Source organism: Euphorbia lathyris, chromosome 5 (genome assembly GCF_963576675.1).
Source record: "Euphorbia lathyris chromosome 5, ddEupLath1.1, whole genome shotgun sequence".
Classification (NCBI taxonomy): Eukaryota; Viridiplantae; Streptophyta; class Magnoliopsida; order Malpighiales; family Euphorbiaceae; genus Euphorbia; species Euphorbia lathyris.
In genome coordinates this window covers 25483034-25496568 of record NC_088914.1, presented here as the reverse complement: position 1 = coordinate 25496568, position 13535 = coordinate 25483034, and positions in this window count along the sequence as shown.

The window sequence follows — 13535 nt, the reverse complement described above, 5'->3', positions numbered from 1 at the left end:
AATTAAAAAACTAAAATTATTTATACCGGCAAACAATGGCATTACTTCATGCGAAAACCAAGCATTAACTCCAACTCCAATTTCGAATTACTATGTATTAAATTTCCAAGGAAATACAAAGAATTAATACCGAAGTACTGGTGCCTTCTATAGTTACTTTGTTTTTTTACAAAGTATCATTACTTGGTGTGTTTTCACCATTGGATGATGAAGCATAAAATTAATCCAATGGTGAAAACACACAAAGTAAGGCTTACTTTGTAAAAAATAAAGTAAGCATAGCCTTTACCCTGAAGTACTTTATTTAAATTTCATAGATAATTAATGTTTCTATAATTTATTTTTTATTCAAATTTTACCTATTATCATTAAATTTAGATATGCTAATAAATATAACCTGACTTATAGGACAACACTGGTACATCTCACCATAGAGATGCAAAATTTAGCTATGAGGCTTAAATGTGTTATTATTTTATTAAAATTACACATAACCCCTGGATTCATTATTTCTTTTAGTGGGTTAAGGTGTAAAAATATCATTAACGTTTATAGCAAGGAGCAATTTTACTCATAATATCTAAAAAATGATGCAATTTTACCCCTAAAGTTGACAGTTCATAGCAAATTTACTCCTAATATTGACAAGTTATGTCCATTTAAGAAATAATTTATCAAATTGTCTTTTCACTTATGAATTTTGTCATCTAAACTTCACATCTACATCATTTTATCACGAATAAGTAACAAATGACAAACACATAATTGAACGTAAAAATAAAATAAAAAAGATATATTATATTTTGTACAAATTATACAAAAAAAAAACATTCAAATATTTCATGGAATTTAAAATTATTAATCTTCAATTCTATTATTAGCTCACAAAAAATATGAAATCTTTTTTAATAACCAACGGATATGCAATTAGTGTAGAATAAGAAACAAAATATTTGTGTTTTATAATGATGTCTGAAATTGACCCAACTTGTTAACATTATGGGTAAAATTGCTCTTTGCTAAAAACGTTAGAGATAAAATTGCACTATTTTAGATGTTACGGGTAAAATTGCTCATAGATGTAAATGTTAGGGGATATTTTTGCATCTTATCCATTTTTTTAGTTAACTCAAAGTTGACATATAAATTTGGGTTAATTTCATATAAATGCCTTGTGGTTTCACTTTTTTGCAGATAGATTCTTGTGCTTTGTTTTTTAGCAAATAAAGGATTGTACTTTTCTCTGTTTGCGGAATTGAGGAAGAGACACAAACGGAGTCAGAATCGATGATGTGTCCAAGATTTTAAAAAATTGGTATATATTAACCTTTCAAATTTATATACCGATTTTTTAAAATGGCAAAATTGCCCTTGGACACGTCATCGATTCTGACTCCGTTTGTGTCTCTTCCTCAATTCCGCAAACGGAGAAAAGTACAATCCTTTATTTGCTCAAAAAACAAAACACAAAAACCTATCTGTAATAAAGTGAAACCACAGGACACTTATATGAAATTAACCCTATAAATTTTTGAGAGCTAAGAAGGCATTTTATAAGTTTAGATGGTCAATCAACTTTTTCAACAAAGCTCAGGAGGCTAATGATGTATTAGGCCATTTTTTAATTTTATGAAATTTACGTAGTTTAGACATAATTTACATGAATTGATACTAAATTTTCGTCAAATTATTACTTTAAAAATTCACAAACTTTGCGAAAAAAATGAATTTTCACGTAAAACTTTTGAATTTTATGAAAATACTCTATTATTAGACATAATTTATGTAAAGTGATATTTCATTTACGTAAAATTGTTATTTTACAAAAAAAAAACTAACTCCGAGAAAATGGAGGTTCACGTAAAACCTTTTAATTTTAAGAAAAGTCTTTATTATTAGGCATAATTTATGTAAAGTAAGACTTAATTTGTGTAAAGTTATTACTTTACATATAAAAAAATCACTAGCTCCGTAAAAAATCGAATTTCATGTAAACTCTTTGAATTTTATGAAAATATTTTTATTATTAGGCATAATTTACGTGAATATATACTTAATTTATGTAAAGTTGTTACTTTACAGAAAAATCACAACTTGTGAATTCACGTAAAATCTTTGAATTTTACTTAAATTCTTTATTTGTAGACATAATTTATGCATTGTGATACTTAATTTAGCTAATGTTATTAGCTTAAAAAACTATTAACTTCACGAAAGACCGAGTTTCATGTAAAAATTAATTTTTATGAAAATTACTTATTGTTAGACATAAATACGTTAAATGAGACTCAATTTACATAAAGTTATTACTTTATAAAAAAACAACTTCGTTAAAAATAGAGTGTCACGTGAGACCTTTGAATTTTACAAAACTCATTTATTGTTAGACATAATTTACATGAATTGATACTTAATTTACATAAAGTTGTTATTTTATAAAAATAATAATAATAAACTTTGCAAAAAAATCGTGTTTCACGTAAAACCTTGAAATTTTACATAAATCCTCTATTGTTAGTAACATAACATAGCGTAATATAATGTAATGAAACTAGCGTAACATAACGTAATGTCATTTCACGTAACGTAAAATAACATCATGTAACGTAACATAACGTCACGTCATCTCATGCTACATAACATAACGTAACGTAACGTGACGTAATGTAACGTGACGTGACGTAACGTAACGTAACGCGACGTGACGTAACGTAACGCGACGTGAGGTAACATAACGTAACGAAACATAATGTAGCTTATTGTAATGTAAAAATAACGTAGTAGAACTAAACATAACATAACTTAACAGAAATTAAGGTAACATAACGGAACTTAGCATAAAGTAATGTAACTTAAAACTAGATCTTTACCTAAATTAAGTCCAATTTTATGTAAAACTCGATTTTTTTTTTTTGCAAAATTAATGATTTTTTTTTTTTTGTAAAATTACAACTTTATCTAAATTAAGTCCAAGATTTACGTAATGTTCAAATGTTTTACGTGACACTCGATTTTTCGTAAAGTTGATAATTGTTTTTTGTAAAAATATAATTTTACGTTAATTAAGTCAAACTTTACGTAATTATATCTAAAAATAGATGATTTACATAAAGTTCAAAGGTTTTACATGAAAGTAACATAGTTTTGCAAAAGTTAGTGATTTTATTTTTATAAAATGACAACTTTATATAAATTAATTCAAAATTTACGTAAATTATGGTTAAAATAGAAGATTTTCGTAAACTTGAATTAGGTATAAAAATTTAATCAATTCAAATTAGGAATATTAAGATGTTTTTTTCTTTAATTACTTATATCTTAAAGGAATGGTAATTAAAATAAACAATTTTTTTATTGATTATTAATTTATGGTTTTATGGTATAATTTATAAAGGAGATTACAAAATTACATAAGTTATATAAGTTGATCAATTTTATTTTATTTTATTGAAAAAAAGAGAGTTGATTAATTAATAAGTACACAATTATTGTATTTTTGTTGTTGTAATAAATTTGTAATTTTTTTGTTGTAATTTTTTGATGTTTATCAAAACTAGCCACAGATGTCAACGAAAAAATCACAAAAAAATAATATGATGACATTTGAGAATATTAGTAGTATGTACTTAGTTTTTCTTTTTGGAACATGTACTAGTTAATAGGAAATGATGAAAAATTAGTAAGTTTGTGAAAAAACGTATACATGTATACATGTATTTATTATAGAAAGATATCATGACTTGTTAACTTGACGTGTGACTTGCTATTATAGGTCATTTAATCATGGGTATTACCCATTGAGAACTCTTCCATATATATATATATATAGGGGTGAGATCCAGGGTGACAAGGGCTTAAGTTGTGACAAAGAGTTTATTGTGTGACATAACAAAACTACGTAGTTTTGATGATAATTAAAAAGGGCAATGTGGCAAATTGGTAAATAAAATGAAAAAGAGGATAGAGAAAATTGTTTTATTTCTTTTTTTAAAAATACATTTTCCCAACATCTCTAACATCGTTTTTCGAAAATTTTTATACTATTAGACTCGTTTAAATTAGACGGTCATTTTAAGATCCCTGAAGCTCAAGTAAAAAAAATTTCGGTGAACGGAATCCAGGTGGGCGTTTTTCGGTGAGAAAAAAGTGCCCAGAAAATGTAAAACATTATTCTAAGAAACTTTAATTATTGGATCGAAATAGGATTTCTTACGGTTTAGTCCCAATAAAACTTTTTCCTTAATTTTATCCATTTTACATGCTTCAATAATTTGTTGGGACTATACCGTAAGAAATCTCGCTTTGACCCAAAAATTAAAGTTTCTTAGAATAATTTTTTACATTTTCTGAAATTTTTTGAGAATTTTCTGAGCACTTTATTTCTCGCCAGAAAACGCCCACCCGGATTCCGTTCACCGGAATTTTTTTTACTTGAGCTTTAGGGATCTTAAAATGACCGTCTAATTTAGACGAGTCTAATAGTATAAAAATTTTCGAAAAACAAGGTTAGAAATGTCAGGAAAATGTATTTTAAAGAAAAGAAATAAAACATTTTTCTGTTAGAACAATACAAGTATTATGTTGGAACAAATGATACACTGATTTGGAACAATGTAAGTAGGACAAAAAATGTACCCATAAAATTATCAAAAAACTCAAAAACATGTAAAACATCATTTTAAGAAACTTTAATTCTTGGTTCAAAGCGAAATTTCTTACAGTTTTGACCCAATAAATTGTTGAAGCATGTAAAATGGATAAAATTAAGGAACAAGTTTTATTGGGACTTAACCGTAAGAAATCCCGCTTCGATCCAAGAATTAAAGTTTCTTAGAATAATGTTTTACATTTTTTGAAATTTTTTTAGAATTTTCTGGACACTTTTTTTCTTGCCAAAAAACGTCCACTCGGATTCCGTTCACCGGAATTTTTTTTACTTGAGCTTCAGGGATCTTAAAATGACTATCTAATTTAGACGAGTCTAATTGTATAAAAAATTTCAAAAAACAAGGTTAGAAATGTCAGAAAAATGTATTTTAAAGAAAAAAAATAAAACAATTTTCTGTTGGAACAATATAAGGGGTCGTTTGGTTCAAAGTTCGGAATCGGAATAGGAATCGGAATCGGAATAGTATGTAATCGGAATAGGAATGACTAGTTATTTCTTTTGTTTGGTTGAATTTGGAATCGGAATCCAATTATTAAAAATGTTTGGTTCAAATTTTGGAATCGGAATCGGAATCGAAAAATAATGAAATAAAGAATTATTAGATAATAACAATATATTATATAATATCTTTATAAAATCATAAAAATTTCTTCAACTTTATATAATATAATTTTAGTTTATATTTTTCAGTGATATACATGTGTACAAAAATATACAGTAATATACCATAGGAAAAATATACAATGCTTTAAATAATTTAAGGATATATTTTGTTAGTGCTTTAAATAATAATAGATAATTATTTTCATTTCTTAAAAGAAAAAACGGACAAGGTAGTGGAAAAGTGGGAGAGAAATGCAGGAGATATGAAGTAGGGAATCAAATTTGATTCCTTGCTATTAAGGAAGGAATGGGTGATTCCCCTGTTATACGGAATCAGCTCCCATTCCCTCTTAAATATTATTTAATCAAACATGAAGAAAGGGAATTGGTTATTCCGATTCCCATTCCATGGCATAATTTTAGTTAACCAAACACTTCCTAAGTATTATGTTGGAACAAATGGTACATTGATTTGGAACAACGTAAGTAGGACAAAAAAAACGTGTCTAGAAAATTATCAAAAAATTCTAAAACATGTACAACATTATTTTAAGAAACTTTAATTCTTGGCTCAAAGCGAGATTCCTTACAGTTTTTACCCAACAAATTGTTGAAGCATGTAAAATGGATAAAAATAAGGAAAATGTTTTATTGGGACTAAACCGTAAGAAATATCGCTTCAACCTAATAATTAAAGTTTCTTAGAATAATGTTTTACATGTTCTGGAATTTTTTGAGAATTTTCTGGACACTTTTGTTCTTACCGGAAAACGCCCACCCGGATTCCGCTCACCGGAATTTTTTTTACTTGAGCTTCATGGATCTTAAAATGACCGTTTAATTAAGACGAGTCCAACGGTATAAATTTTTTTGAAAAACGAGATTGGAAAAGTTGGGAAAATGCATTTTAAAGAAAAAAATAAACAATTTTCTCTTTCCTTTTATTTACAAATTTGCCACTTCCTTTTGGTTAATTACAAAATTGGTCATTGTCACACAATAAGACTTGTCACACCATAAGCAATATGTCACACATGATCTCTCCTATATATATATATATATATATATATATTCTTCAGACACCTTTTAGGTAGATCATGTTTCTAGTAAAAAAAGTTACGATAAGCGATTATCCGAATAAATAAGCAAATTTTACAAAATAATAAAATAATTACAAACTATCCCTAAATATTCATGTATCTTATAAATACTATCCTTAAATATATTCTTTAACTTTCTAAAAAAGGAGATGTGGTATTTATTATATTTCCTTATTATGCAGATTCAAGCCAATAAATAAGAGCCCAATTAACCTCCTCTCGATTTGAATTTTGAACTTGATTTTTCTTTTCCTTTTAAAAAAAACTATGAGAGCTTACTTATGACTAGGGAGGTCATGGGTTCGAATCATATCCGGGTCTGGTGGAGATTTTTCTTTCTTCTTTAATGTAAGCGTATTGTGCGCAATTTTTTTTTTTAAAAATCTCCTCTCGATTTGAATTTTGAACTCGATTTTTCTTTTCCTTTTAAAAAAAACTATGAATTTTTTTTTTAAAAAAAAATATCACGAAACAAATTTCATTAATGAGTCTCAAAATATAAATTTCAATTAAGAAAGAGAAAGACGTATTTATTTATTATATTTCCTTATTATGCAGATTCAGGCCCAATAAATAAAAGTTCAATTAACTTTTTCTCGATTTTGAATTTTGAACTCGACTTCCTTTTTCTTTTAAAAAAACTATGAAAATTTTGACAAAAAAATACCATGAAGCAATTTTTCATTAACGAGTCTCAAAATACAAGTAGTTACTGAAACAAATAAAAATAAAAAGTGAAATAGAATTAACAAATATAGATAATTAGAAAAAAAAGAGAATACAAGGCAAAAGCATGAGTCAATCCAGTGGCAGAATTTGGTATATAACTAGATATGTACTCGCGCATTGCGCGGATTATATATTATAGTAAAATATTTTGGTTATTTTATTTAAAAATTAAGATACCATTACAAAAATAATTTCACATGTATAATCTCATTTTTATAAATTAATTCTTATTTGGACGTACCCTTTAAAAAAAATTCTTATTTGGACATATAAAAGTATTAGGAAAAATATTTCAAAACTTTAATTTCTTTTCTATATATTAAATATCAACCGGTTAAGTTACATGTAAGAGATTCATGAATTCATTCATTAATTAATTAATGAAGATATATCATATAGTTTTATTGAATTTTAATTAATCATATTATTCATTAAGAAAATTTGAAGAGTTATAAAAATTTATAAAATACATAGTTAGTTTTAACAAAAAAAAAAAGACAGTTAATTAAGTTATATATAACTAAACAATTAAAATAGTTAGAACAAATAATTTTTAAAATTAAAATAATAAGAAAATTAATAGTTGAAATGTCTATTTATTTAGTTTATCTCGTTTCTTAATTAATGGAGTTTCAAATTTGATTCATTCATATCTTGGATGTGTGTTTAAAAAAAATATTCTGAATTTATAAATTTAATATCTCTGCATTTAGATAATTGATTAATAAATTAGAACTAAATAGACTCGTTGAACTTACCTTTTTAAACATATTTTTGGTGAAATGACATTTGAAAAAAGTACATAGTTAAAATAAAATCATATGAATGAACATAAAATAACATGACAAAATGTTGTTGTATTCACAAAATGAAACTTGACTTTAAATTGCATAAAAAAAAAAAAAACTTGATTTTAAATTAATTAAGATAGTAGTAATAAAAAAATTAAATAATCACCGGTAACAATTGTTTTTCTAATTTGCAAAGGTAAATCTTTGTTCCATATTTAAAAAAAAATTATATAGAAAAAAATTATGTTTTATTAGTGTGATGAGACAAACAAAACAAAGAAAATACAAAACTCGTAGCATTTGTTAAAAACTTGATGCCTCACTATATAAAAAAAACTTGACTGTAAAATAATATTCCTTTTCTTAAATATATGAAAATAATAATAATAATATTTTACTTTAATTTTTTTTAGCTCTCTCTATCTCTTTTTGGGTAGAAAAAACTAAAAAGTTTCCTTGTGCTCAAATTTACATTTATTGTTTAGTTTTACCATTTGTTGAAAATTACAAATACAGAAAAGTACAAATATACCTTTATCATAAAAAGTAAAATTTTAGGCTTAATGTTTCAAACCAGGAGCAGAATCCATAAATGAAAGTTTTACCTGAGCCCAAAGTTATTTCATGTTAGTATATTTGGACTTGAACCAAAAAGACGTCAGGGTTAAAAATTAAATATTTATATCAGCAGACTTTTACAAAATGACTCCTAAAAAACAACTCGGAAAATATTCATTAGAATTTATACATATCTAGACAAAACATAATATAATTTTAGTAAATTTTTTAAAAAATGAAACAAAATAGTAAAATTGTAGAATTAATTATGCAACATTCTGAATCAATTGGATGCATTCTAAAATGGTACCCTTGTTTAACATAGGCGGCCAAAGCCCGGGTACGAGAGTTGGGCTTTGAGCCTTTTATCCTGGCGCTGCCTCGCGCCAACGGGGTATGCGACCGATTCGGCCTGCGCGCCTTGTGCGAGAGATGGGTGGACTCGACCCATACTTTTCATTTTTCATTCGGGGAGATGACGATCTCGCCCCGCGACTTCTCCTTGTTGACTGGGTTGTGAGGTAGCGGTATCCCGGTCCCCTTCTTCTTTGACATGGTGCGTCCCCGGGTTGATCGCGACGAGTTAGCTGCTCTGATTGGACCAGGAGTCTATACGGGTGTCAAGTCCACTCCGGTGAGGTTTATCACTACCCACGGATTACTGAGTCGCAGGGACTTCTGCGATCGAGACGACACAGATCGGGGCCGTTCGCACCTTTCTTCTATACGCCTTGGACGAGACGATCTTCCGCACCCAGAGTGGGACGGTACACGCGGGTCTTATCCAGGCCTTCCGTGACTTGGATGCAGCATCATCTTATGATTGGACATGAGCCGGCTTAACTTTTCTGTACAAGTTTTTGGATTTGACTTGCCGGAAGCACAAGGATTTTGGTGGTTACACCTTTTCTCTCATGGTACGTCGTTCATCCTTGGCTTGTTTCTTTATTCTTTTCGTGATTTCTGCTTTTAACCTTCGTTCCTACGAGCAGGTTTGGGCCTACGACAGGCGGATTCTTCCGTGCACGCACCGGAGCAGGCCTCGGGTGGTTAGGCTTCCACTTATGGCTCGGTGGGGTGATTTTGATTTAGGCGCCGAGGAGAGGCGGACAGTGGCGCGATTCCTGGCGTGGATTGACTCGCAGACCTTGGGGCAGGTGAACATCTTCTAACTATGCTGGATTTTCGCTTGATCAGACCTGACTTTTCTCTTCTTTTTTTTCAGATTCGATTCAGATGGGACGACCTGGACTTTGGTCCCGATTACGCTTATGTTACCCGCATCCAGGGGCAGCAGTGCGTACTTATAGGCCCCTGCGTGTGGGCATGGTACTTGGGCGATCGGGGCATCACCGGGGTTAGCGCCTCGCATTGGACACCCGGCGAGATCCCAGTGTCCATGTTTGCAGTGAGGACCATGCTTCTATCGGATATTCGTCGCGACTTGACCCACCAATTTGCCCCTCGAGATGTGTGGGACCATGCAGGGGCCGTGCTCGCTATTATCGACGCTGTTGACTCCGGTGGACGCTCCCGAGGTTGCGATGGACGTGGATCCCAGGACGGACGTGTTTTCAGTGGAGGCTGTTGATGCGGTTTTTGGTCGAGAGGAGATCCCGGTGAGTGCTTGACCCCTTTTTATTCTTTATTCACGAGGTGGTTAGGGATGTTTATTGTATCTTTATATGCAGGAGGGTTCCTTGAGGAGCGCTTGGATGTCCGACTTTTTCGACGGTGCTCGGGCCCGGACGCCTGCGAGCGAGCCTTCCTATTATGGGGGTGAGTCCTCAGGCACTGCCCGGCCAGAGCGGCCCCCCTTAGGCATACCTATCCCTGACTTTGGGAGGGATTTCTCGGTAGTTCATTACGACGAGACAGGAGTGGCCTATGCCGGCGTTGAGATAGCTCCTCCCGTTTTCACATCGAGGGTGCCGTTTGATCCCCCGGATGCCCTCCATACTTTGAGGGAGACCTGCACTGATTACGTGAGGTTGTCTGGTTATCTCAGAGAGCGGCTCAGCCTGCGTTGCACCAGCCACCTGGTGAGTATTCTTATTTTATTTCAGTGTAGTGGAATGTATGCACATATGTATGTATGACTTCTGTTGTTGTCTGTTCTTTTTTTTTTTTTTATATATATATTTTTTTACAGAGCGATCTCCATGCAAATGAGCAGAGGCGGAGCGAGTCACAGCGGGATGCCGATGTCAGGGTCGGCCAGGTCTATCGGGAGAGGAATGCCCATTGGTCGGGGATGATGCGAGCAGAGACCGAGGGGCGTCTTGCTGCCGAGGAGAGGACGCGAGTGGAGACCGCGGGGCGCCTTGCCACCGAGGAGGGTCGTCGGGTTGCTGAGGAGGCCTTATCTGTGGAGCGGGCTTCTCGTCTGAGGGACTTTGAGGACTTCTGGGATCTTCCTCCTTATTAGGCTTATTATTTGTAGTTTTCTCATTAGTATTACCCCGATGTATAACTTGTATATAGGGAGAGGGGTGGATAGGATGTAGGCTTTTTACGTGAGAGAGGTAGGAAATGTATAACTCATGATTTATAATACAATGCATTCAGTAGATTGTAATGATTCCAATTATCCTCTTCGAATATATTCGTGCCTTTATTTATTTACAAACAATAGAAATACTTAGCCGCTTATACATTATTCTCATAATTGCTCAAAATATAACTACTGTTACCAGGATCCGCCTTTTTCGGTTTTCAGATCCCAGCGATTTTTCATCTCTCCTTTTACTATCCCGGAATTTTCAAATGAGCGCCCTTTCGGGGTTTCACCCATTGGGATGTCCCTTATTGTTGCATAGGTCGCCCTTTGCGGGTTTTCAACCTATCGGGAATTTTCATTTCTTTTTTTTTTTACGAAAAGTATTTCTTAAGCCTATCCAGATTGGTAGGTTCGGAGAACTCCATGCCGTCCATAGTAGTAAGCTTAACCGCCCCTTTGCTTAGGATTTTCTTCACGAGGAATTGCCCTTCCCAGTTTGGCCTGAACTTGCCCCTAGGGTCGGTGTGCGTCACTCGGATCTGTTTCAGCACCAGGTCCCCTTCTTTGATAGGGCTGGCCTTGACCTTTTTATTGAAGGCTCGGCCATCCTTCTCTGATATAACTTCACATGGTAAAGGGCCTCCATTCTTTTCTCGTCCACCAATGTCAACTGCTCACATCGCTTCTTCACCCATTCCGTCTCAGGAATCTCTGCTTCTACTGCGATTCTCAACGATCGCTTTTCAATCTCAATTGGGAGAACGGCTTCCGCACCATACACTAAGGAGAACGGCGTTGCCCCGGTAGATGTTCTAATGGTGGTGCGATAGGCCCACAAAGCAAGTGGAAGGTGCTCGTGCCAATTCCGATGCGACTCCACTGTCTTTACAAGGATCCTCTTAAGGTTCTTATTTGCCGCTTCTACTGCCCCGTTAGCTTGCGGGCGATATGGAGAAGACCTATGATGCTCAATACCATATTCTTGGAATAGACTTTTCACTTCTCCTTGAAACTGGACCCCATTATCCGTGATCATGTGATGAGGCACTCCGAACCTGGTGATCAAGTGCTTTTCAATGAACTTCCTCATCTGTTTAGACCCCAACTTGCTAAATGATTCTGCCTCTACCCACTTGGTGAAGTAATCAATGGCGGCTGCAATGAATTTGTGTCCGTTTGACGCATTAGGCCTCACCTCCCTGATGATATCAATGCCCCAAGCCGCAAACGGCCAAATGGGCGCTAACACGTGCAATTCCATAGCTGGTAAGTGATTATAATCTCCGTGGATTTGACAATCATGGCATTTCTTCGCATACTCGTGACAATCTCTTTCCATGGTGAGCCAATAGAAGCCTTGCCTTATGATTTTCTTTGCCAATACTGCTCCTCCCATATGAGCCCCACAAATTCCCGAGTGTACTGACTCCATTGCCTCACGGGCTTCTCCCGTATCCAAGCACCTCAGTTGTAAACCATCGGTGTGCCTTTTGTAAAGCAAGTCGTTGTGAATGACGAACTGCTGAGCTAACCTTCTAATCACAGCCTGATCCCTAAGTTCTGATTCTGCCGGGTATGTTCCACTCTTCATGAAGTTTACGATATCGAAATACCAAAGCTTTTCATCTGCCCCCAACAGCATTACATCTTCGTAGCATGGTTTGTGAGACCTCTTCAATACCAAAGGCTTCGAGGCAAGGTTCCGAGGGTTATCCCATACTGATACCAAAGTGGCCAAAGCATCCGCTGCCTGGTTCTACGCTCGAGGAATGTGGTAAAAACGACACTCACTGAATCTCTGCGCCAATCCCTCCAACTGGTCTAGGTATGGACGCAACCTTTCCTCCCTTACTTTCCAGTTTCCCTACGCTTGTTCGATAATCAGTTTTGAGTCGCCCCAAATTTCAACATATGATGCTCCTAGTGCTGCTAATGACTCCAACCCATAGATGCACGCTTCATATTCGGCCATATTATTGGTGAGAGGGAAGGATAACTTCTTTGCCATTGGGACCCTTTCTCCTTCTGGTGAGATAAGTAGCACTCCTACTCCGGTTCCATTTGAGTTAACCGCTCCATCGAAGAACATTTTCCATGGTATAACTTCTATCGCGTTCAAGTGCTCATCGGGGAAATCATAGTTTATCTCTTCCTCTTCCGCATTTAGAGGCTGATTGGCCAGAAATTCTGCTACGGCTCTCCCCTTAATAACCTTCTTCGTTACATATTCGATATCAAATTCGGACAAGAGCAACAACCATCGGGCTAGCTTCCCTGTTAGAGACGGAGTTCGGTATAGATACTTCACGGGATCCATCCGAGAAATAATGATCACTTTGTAAGATTGAAAATAGTGCCATAGTTTCTTTGTTAGCCATACTACTGCCACACATGTCTTTTCGATCATGTTATACTTAAGCTCGTATTCCAGGAATTTCTTACTCAGATAATACACCGCGTGCTCCACCCCGGTGTCCCCTTCTTGGGCCAGCATCGCCCCAATAGATCGCTCCTCGATTGCTACATAGAGGAGAAGCGGTTTTCCAAGTTTAGGCGGTCTTAAAACCGGTGGATTAGACAGATAG